Source organism: Arachis ipaensis, chromosome B03 (genome assembly GCF_000816755.2).
Source record: "Arachis ipaensis cultivar K30076 chromosome B03, Araip1.1, whole genome shotgun sequence".
NCBI classification, from domain to species: Eukaryota; Viridiplantae; Streptophyta; class Magnoliopsida; order Fabales; family Fabaceae; genus Arachis; species Arachis ipaensis.
In genome coordinates, this window is record NC_029787.2 from 20,842,924 (window position 1) to 20,852,605 (window position 9,682).

The following is a 9,682-nucleotide window of genomic DNA, read 5'->3' on the forward strand; positions in this document are numbered from 1 at the left end:
CCAACCACGCGACCGCGTGCCCCACGCGATCGCGTGGATTCAAATTATAACCCCCCCAGTCACGCGAACCCTATCAGTCGCGCCCCCCTCCCCAAACCCTTCCACTCCCTCTCTTCTTCTCCAACCCCCAACCACCACCCAGCCACCATCACGCCACCGCCAAACGCCACTGATGAGCGGATAATTTATACGCTTTTTGGCATTGTTTTTAGGTAGTTTTTAATATATTTTAGTCACTTTTTATTATATTTTTATTAGTTTTTAATTAAAAATTACATTTCTGGACTTTACTATGAGTTTGTGTATTTTTCTGTGATTTCATGTATTTTCTGGCTAAAATTGAGGGAGCTGAGCAAAAATCTGATTCAGGCTGAAAAAGGACTGCTGATGCTGTTGGATTCTGACCTCCCTGCACTCAAAGTGGATTTTCTGGAGCTACAAAACTCCAAATGGTGCGCTCTCAATTGCGTTGGAAAGTAGACATCCAGGGATTTCCAGAAATATATAATAGTCCATACTTTGCACGAAGATAGATGAGGTAAACTGGCGTTCAACGGCAGTTCCATGTTGTAGTCTGGCGTTCGGTGCCAGAAACAGGTTACAAGTTGGAGTTCAACGCCAGAAACAGGTTACAACCTGGCGTTTAACTCCAGAAACAGCCCAGGCACGTGAGAAGCTTAAGTCTCAGCCCCAGCACACACCAAGTGGGCCCCAGAAGTGGATTTCTGCACTATCTATCATAGTTTACTCATTTTCTGTAAACCTAGGTTACTAGTTAAGTATTTAAACAACTTTTAGAGATTTATTTTGTACCTCAGGACATTTTAGATCTGAACTTTGTAATCACTGACGGCATGAGTCTCTAAACTCCATTGTTGGGGGTGAGGAGCTCTGCTGTGTTTCGATGAATTAATGCAACTATTTCTGTTTTCTATTCAAACACGCTTGTTTCTATCTAAGATGTTTATTCGCACTTCAATATGATGGATGTGATGATCCGTGACACTCATCATCATCCTCAACCTATGAACGCGTGCTTGACAACCACCTCTGTTCTACCTTCGATTGAATGAATATCTCTTGGATTCCTTAATCAGAATCTTCGTGGCATAAGCTAGAATCCATTGGCAGCATTCTTGAGAATCCGGAAAGTCTAAACCTTGTCTGTGGTATTCTGAGTAGGATTCAGGGATTGAATGACTATGACGAGCTTCAAACTCACAAGGGCTGGGCATAGTGACAGACGAAAAAGGATCAATGGATCCTATTCCAGCATGAGTGGGAACCGACAGATGATTAGCCGTGCGGTGACAGCGCACCTGGACCTTTTTCACTGAGAGGACGGATGGTAGCCATTGACAACGGTGATCCACCAACACACAGCTTGCCATAGGAGGAACCTTGCGTGCATGAAGAAGAAGACAGGGAGAAAGCAGAGATTCAGAAGACAAAGCATCTCCAAAACTCCAACATATTCTCCATTACTGCAGAACAAGTATTTAATCCATGCTCTTTTATTCTTCGCAATTCATACTGATAATTATAATTGATTTCCTGACTAAGATTTACAAGATAACCATAGATTGCTTCAAACCAACAATCTCCGTGGGATTCGACCCTTACTCACGTAAGGTATTACTTGGACGACCCAATGCACTTGCTGGTAAGTGGTACCAGTTGTGAAAAGTGTGATTTACAATTCGTGCACCAAGTTTTTGGCGTCGTTGCCGGGGATTGTTCGAGTTTGAACAACTGACGGTTCATCCTGTTGCTTAGATTAGGAAGATTTTATCTTTTGGGTCAGAGTCTTTTACTTTCTTTTCAAAAAAAAAATTTCTTTCAAAAAAATTTTTATTTTTCTTTATTAATCTGTGATTTATCTTTGAGTCTTTTATTATTGTTCTTGTTAAAATTTTAGAATCCTTATTTTCTTTTTCAAAAGTTTTTCGAAATTTTATTTTTTTACTAATAATTGAGTTTTTCTGTTCGAGTTTAGTTTTATATTTTAAGTTTGGTGTCAATTGTATATTTTATATTTTCCTTTAAATTTTCGAATTTGTGTTCTTTGTTTTTCCTGGATCTTCAAGTTGTTCTTGTTTATTTTTCTTGTTTGATCTTTAGTTTTTCTTGTTCTGTTTCTTTTCTTGTTTTTCTTGTGCTTTTTCAAAACATTAGTTTTCGAAAAATTTTATTCTTAGTTATTAAAAAAAAAAAAAACTTCTTTAAAACAAGTGTTACATTTACAGCTCAATTGGCTAGAGCGTTGGTTTATGTTCTTGGTAATTGGGTATCTTCTTTTTAAAATCTTTTTTTTTTCAAAAATAATTTTTCTTTGATTAAATCTTGTGCCAAACTTTAAGTTTGGTATTTTCTTGTTAATCTTTCTATAATTTTTGAAAATTTTATTGAGGTTTTCTAAAAATTTTAAGTTTGGTGTTCTTTCTTCATGTTCTTGTTGTTCTTGTGAGTCTTCAAAGTGTTCTTGAGTCTTCCTTGTATTTTGATCTTAAAATTTTTAAGTTTGGTGTTCCTTGGTATTTTTCCTCCAAAATTTTCGAAAACAAGGAGCATTAGATCTAAAAATTTTAAGTTGTGTGTCTTTTGTGTGTTTTTCTTTTTCATCATAAAATTCAAAAATAAAAAAAATATATCTTCTCTAACTATTTTTGAGCAAATATTTCGAAATTTTTTCAAAAAAATTCAGATTTTTATTTTAAAATTTCTATTTTATCTTATCTTAGTTTTAAAATTTTCAAAATTCAAATTTCTTTAAAAAAAATCATATCTTTTTCAAAATTTTATCTTATGTTATTTCAAATTTCAAATTTCAACTTTCAAAATTTCAAAATTCAAATTTCAAAATTTTAAATTCGAAATCTAATTTTCAAATTTAAAAATCAAATCTTTTCAAAATTTAAATCTTTTTCAAATCCTTATCTTATATTGTTGACTTTTTCGAAAATTCAAAATTCAATTTTCAAATTCCAACTTTCAAATTTCAATTTTCAAATTTCAATTTTCAAAATTTCAAATTTCAAAATTTCAAATTTCAAATTTCAAAATTTAATTTTCAAATTTAAAATTTAAATTTTAAAACTTTTTAATTTAAATTCCTGATCTTCTCTTACCTAGCTTATCTTATCTTTTCTAATCTCAAATCTGAAAATCAAATCTTTTTCATATCTTTTCTTTTTTATTTTATTTTATTTTCTTACAAGTATCTTTAATTTTAAGACATATCTTTTTCAAAACTTCCTAACTAATTTCTCTCTCTTTATTTTTTCGAAAATCCTCACACACATCTTTTTTAAATCTTTTTAATTAATTAATTTAGTTTTCAATTTTTTTATTTTATTTATTTCTTTTTCTTCTAATTTTTGAAAATATAGTCAATTTTTCATTTTTTTTATTTTATTTTATTTTAATTTCGGTTTTCAAAAAAGAAATATATTTGCAATCTGCATCATCTCCCTTTCTCCATCATGGACATAAGTGGAAATGAACAGTCTAGAAGGACTCTGGGGTCATATGCTAACCCCACTACTGCTTCATATGGGAGTAGTATCTGTATACCCTCCATCGGAGTTAGTAGCTTTGAGTTGAATTCTCAACTCATTATCATGGTGCAGCAAAGTTGCCAGTATTCCGGTCTTCCACAAGAAGAACCTACAGAGTTTCTGGCACAGTTTATACAAATTGCTGACACAGTACATGATAAGGAAGTAGATCAGGATGTCTACAGATTATTACTGTTTTCATTTGCTGTAAAAGACCAAGCTAAGAGGTGGTTAAATAACCAACCTAAGGCTAGCATAAGGACATGGAAACAGCTATCAGAAAAATTCCTAAATCAATACTTCCCTCCAAAACGGATGACACAGCTAAGGCTGGACATTCAAGGCTTTAAACAAGGAGATAATGAATCTCTTTATGATGCCTGGGAGAGATACAAAGAGATGCTAAGAAAATGCCCCTCTGAAATATTTTCAGAGTGGGTGCAGTTAGACATATTCTATTATGGGCTTACAGAGAACGCTCAGATGTCTTTGGACCACTCAGCTGGTGGATCTATACACATGAGAAAGACAATTGAAGAAGCTCAAGAGCTCATTGATACAGTTGCCAGAAATCAGCATCTGTTCCTAAGTAGTGGGTATTCCATGAAAGAAGAGGCTAAAACAGTAACTGTTGAACTCAGTCCTGTAGAACAAGTTACTGAATTCAATCAGCAATTAGATTTTCTAACAAAACAGCTAGCCAAATTCAAGGAGATACTACAAGACACAAGAATGGCTAATATGAATATGGAAGTACAGTTGAAGCAAACAAAACAGCAGTTATCAAAACAAATAACAGAAGAGTGCCAAGCAGTTCAATTAAGAAGTGAGAAAACATTAAATACCTCACTTCAGAGCAGCAGAAAGCCAAGAAAAGAACAACTGACAGAGGATGAGCAAAATACTATCCAAAATCCCTCTGAGGACAGTAAGAGCCCAGAGAGGAATAACTCTGGCGTTCAAACGCCAGAAAAGGGTGCAAAGCCGGCGTTAAATGCCCAACCCACGCACAGTTCTGGCGTTCAAACGCCAGGAACAAGCAAGGAGCTGGCGTCAAACGCCCAGTGGAAGCTCAGTTCTGGCGTTCAAATGCCAGAAAAAGGTAGGAAGTTGGCGTCCAACGCCAATCAAGCTTCCAACCCTGGCATTCAAACTCTAGTGAGGGATCAGACACACACAAGTGCTGATAACAATCCCTCTAAAAAGGCTTTCCCAACCACTTCTATAGGAAATAAACCTGCAGCAACCAAGGTTGAGGAGTACAAAGCCAAGATACCTTATCCTCAAAAACTCCGCCAAGAGGAGCAGGATAAGCAATTTGCTTGCTTTGCAGACTATCTCAGGACTCTTGAAATAAAGATTCCGTTTGCAGAAGCACTTGAGCAAATAACCTCTTATGCCAAGTTGCCTGATCTGGAGGATTCAGAGGAATTGAAAGAGCCTCTGAAACTTCCTCAGGAAGAGGAAAAACCTCCTAAACCCGAGCTCAAACCATTACCACCATCCCTGAAATATGTATTTCTGGGAGAAGGTGACACTTTTCCGGTGATCATAAGCTCTGCTTTAAATCCCCTAGAAGAGGAAGCGCTACTTCAAGTGCTAAGGACACACAAGACGGCTCTTGGGTGGTCCATAAGTGACCTTAAGGGCATCAGCCCAGCAAGATGCATACACAAGATCCTATTGGAGGATGATGCTAAGCCAGTGGTTCAACCACAGAGGCGGCTAAATCCAGCCATGAAGGAAGTGGTGCAGAAAGAGGTCACTAAGTTACTAGAGGCTGGGATTATTTATCCTATTTCTGATAGCCCTGGGTGAGTCCTGTCCAGGTTGTCCCTAAGAAGGGAGGTATGACAGTGGTTCATAATGAAAAAAATGAACTAGTTCCTACAAGAACAGTTACAGGGTGGCGTATGTGTCTTGACTACAGAAGGCTCAATACAGCCACCAGGAAGGATCACTTCCCTTTACCATTCATAGACCAGATGCTAGAAAGACTAGTAGGTCATGAATACTACTGCTTTTTGGATGGCTATTCAGGTTACAACCAAATTGCAGTAGATCTTCAGGACCAAGAGAAAACAGCATTCACATGTCCATCTGGAGTATTTACATACAGAAGAATGCCTTTTGGTCTGTGCAATGCACCTGCAACCTTTCAGAGGTGCATGCTCTCTATCTTCTCTGATATGGTAGAGAAATTTTTGGAAGTCTTCATGGATGACTTCTCAGTATTTGGAGACTCATTTAGCTCATGTCTTAACCATCTAGCACTTGTTCTGAAAAGATTCCAAGAGACTAACCTAGTTCTAAATTGGGAAAAATGTCACTTTATGGTGACTGAAGGAATTGTCCTTGGGCATAAAATTTCGAACAAGGAAATAGAGGTGGATCAAGCTAAGGTAGAGGTAATTGAAAAATTACCACCACCCACCAATGTTAAGGCAATCAGAAGCTTTCTGGGCATGCAGGATTCTATAGGAGGTTTATAAAGGATTTTTCAAAAATTGCAAAACCTCTGAGCAATGTGCTAGCTGCTGACACACCATTTATATTTGACACAGAGTGTCTGTAGGCGTTTGAAACTCTGAAAGCTAAGCTGGTCACAGCACCAGTTATTTATGCACCAGACTGGACATTACCATTTGAACTAATGTGTGATGCCAGTGACTATGCCATTGGTGCAGTACTGGGACAGAGGCATAACAAGCTTCTTCATGTCATTCATTATGCTAGCCGCATTTTAAATGATGCCCAGAAAAATTACACAACCACAGAAAAAGAGCTGCTTGCAGTGGTTTATGCCATTGACAAGTTTAGATCATACTTAGTAGGATCAAAAGTGATTGTGTACACTGACCATGTCGCTCTTAAATATCTACTCACAAAGCAGGATTCAAAGCCCAGGCTCATAAGATGGGTGTTGCTTCTGCAAGAGTTTGATATAGAAATAAGAGACAGAAAAGGGACAGAGAATCAAGTAGCTGATCACCTGTCCCGGATAGAACCAGTAGCAGGAGCATCCCTCCCTCCTACTGAGATCTCTGAAACCTTTCCGAATGAGCAATTGTTTGCTATTCAGGAAGCTCTGTGGTTTGCAGACATTGCAAACTATAAGACACAAGGTTCTCCTTCTGTAACCATGGAGAGGAAGCATGAAAAGCTTCTCTCAATACAGAGTCAAACAAAACCCCCACATTCAAACTCTAAGTTTGGTGTTGGGAGGCCACATCCAAACTCTAAGTTTGGTGTTGGGAGGTTCCAACCTTGCTCTGATTATCTGTGAGGCTCCATGAGAGCTCACTGTCAAGCTATTGACATTAAAGAAGCGCTTGTTGGGAGGCAACCCAATGTTATTTAATCATATCTATTTTATTTTCTTTTTGTTATTTCGTGATTTATTAGGTTGATGATCATGTGGAGTCACAAAAACTACTGAAAAATTAAAAATAGAATGAAAAACAACATTGAAAACAGCACACCCTGGAGGAGAGCAGTCTGGCGTTTAAACTCCAGAAACAAGCATCTGTCTGGCGTTTAACGCCAGAAACAAGCATCTGCCTGGCGTTAAATGCCAGAAACAGGCTACATTTGGGCATTTAACACCAGAAACAAGCAGCAGTCTGGCGTTAAATGCCAAGATTGCACAGCAAGGGCATTTTACATGCCTAATTGGAGCAGGGATGTTAAGTCCTTGACCCCACAGGATCCCCACCTACCTCACCATTCCAATTCAAACCATTTTCCTCCCATACCCACCCATCCACACTTCTCTTTCTACTCCCTTCTATCTTCTTGTGCTCGAGGACGAGCAAACCTTTTAAGTTTGGTGTGGAAAAAAGCATTGCTTTTTGTTTTTCCATAACTATTTATGGCACCTAAGGCCGGAGAGACCTCTAGAAAAAGGAAAAGGAAGGCAGTTGCTTCCACCTCCGAGTCATGAGAGATGGAGAGGTTCATCTCAAGGATCCATAGTTCAGTGGTAGAGCATTTGACTGCAGATCAAAGAGCTATGAGGGAGGAGCAACAAAGACAAGGAAGAGACATAGAGGAGCTCAAGAGCACCATTGGTTCTTCAGAAAGAGGAAGACGCCACCCTCATTAAGGTGGACCCATTCCTTAATCTCTTTGTTCTTATTTTCCTGTTTTTCGTTTACTATGCTTCATGTTTAATTATGTTTGTGTCTTTACTATATGATCACTAGTATCTAAGTGTCTATGTCTTAAAGATATGAATGTCCTATGAATCCATCACCTTTCTTAAATGAAAATTATTTTCTGAAAAAGAAAAAGAAGTACATGAATTTCGAATTTTAAAATAGTTTAATTATTTTGATGTGGTGGCAATACTTTTTGTTTTCTGAATGAATGCTTGAACAGTGCATATGTCTTTTGAATTTGTTGTTTATGAATGTTAAAATTGTTGGCTCTTGAAAAAATGATGAAAAAGGAGAAATGTTATTTGATAATCTGAAAAATCATAAAAATGATTCTTGAAGCAAGAAAAAGCAGTGAAGAACAAAGCTTGCAGAAAAAAAAATGAAAAAAAAAAGAGAGCAAGGAAAAGAAAAAGCAAGCAGAAAAAGCCAAAAGCTCTTTAAACCAAAAGGCAAGAGCAAAAAGCCAATAGCCCTTGTCTGTGGCATGTATGTATCCGGTGGTAATACTGGAAAACAGAGTGCTTAGGGCCACGGCCAAGACTCATAAAATAGCTGTGTTCAAGAATCAACATACTGAACTAGGAGAATCAATAACACTATCTGAATTCTGAGTTCCTATAGATGCCAATCATTCTGAACTTCAAAGGATAAAGTGAGATGCCAAAACTGTTCAGAAGCAAAAAGCTAATAGTCCCGCTCATCTAATTAAGACTGATCTTCATAGATGTTTTTGGAATTCATTGTATATTCTCTTCTTTTTATCCTACTTTGTTTTTAGTTGCTTGGGGATAAGCAACAATTTAAGTTTGGTGTTGTGATGAGCGGATAATTTATACGCTTTTTGGTACTTTTTTAGGTAGTTTTTAATATGTTTTAGTCACTTTTTATTATATTTTTATTAGTTTTTAATTAAAAATCACATTTCTGTACTTTACTATGAGTTTGTGTATTTTTCTGTGATTTCAGGTATTTTCTGGCTGAAATTGAGGGAGCTGAGCAAAAATCTGATTCAGGCTGAAAAAGGACTGCTGATGTTGTTGGATTCTGACCTCCCTGCACTCAAAGTGGATTTTCTGGAGCTATAGAACTCCAAATGGCGCGCTCTTAATTGCTTTGGAAATTAGACATCCAGGGCTTTCCAGCAATATATAATAGTCCATACTTTGCGCGAAGATAGATGACGTAAACTGGCGTTCAACGCCAGTTCCATGTTGCAGTTTGGCGTTCGGCGCCAGAAACAGGTTACAAGTTGGAGTTCAACGCCAGAAACAGGTTATAACCTGGCGTTTAACTCCAGAAACAGCCCAGGCATGTGAGAAGCTTAAGTCTCAGCCCCAGCACACACCAAGTGGGCCCCAAAAGTGGATTTCTGCACTATCTATCATAGTTTACTCATTTTCTGTAAACCTAAGTTACTAGTTGAGTATTTAAACAACTTTTAGAGATTTATTTTGTACCTCAGGACATTTTAGATCTGAAATTTGTAATCTCTGATGGCATGAGTCTCTAAACTCCATTGTTGGGGGTGAGGAGCTCTGCTGTGTTTTGATGAATTAATGCAACTATTTCTGTTTTCTATTCAAACACGCTTGTTTCTATCTAAGATGTTTATTCGCACTTCAATATGATGGATGTGATGATTCGTGACACTCATCATCATTCTCAACCTATGAACGCGTGCTTGACAACCACCTCCGTTCTACCTTCGATTGAATGAATATCACTTGGATTCCTTAATTAGAATCTTCGTGGCATAAGCTAGAATCCATTGGCAGCATTCTTGAGAATCCGAAAAGTCTAAACCTTGTCTGTGGTATTCTGAGTAGGATTCAGGGATTGAATGACTGTGACGAGCTTCAAACTCACAAGGGCTGGGCGTAGTGACAGACGCAAAAGGATCAATGGATCCTATTCCAGCACGAGTGAGAACCGACAGATGATTAGCCGTGCGGTGACAGCGCACCT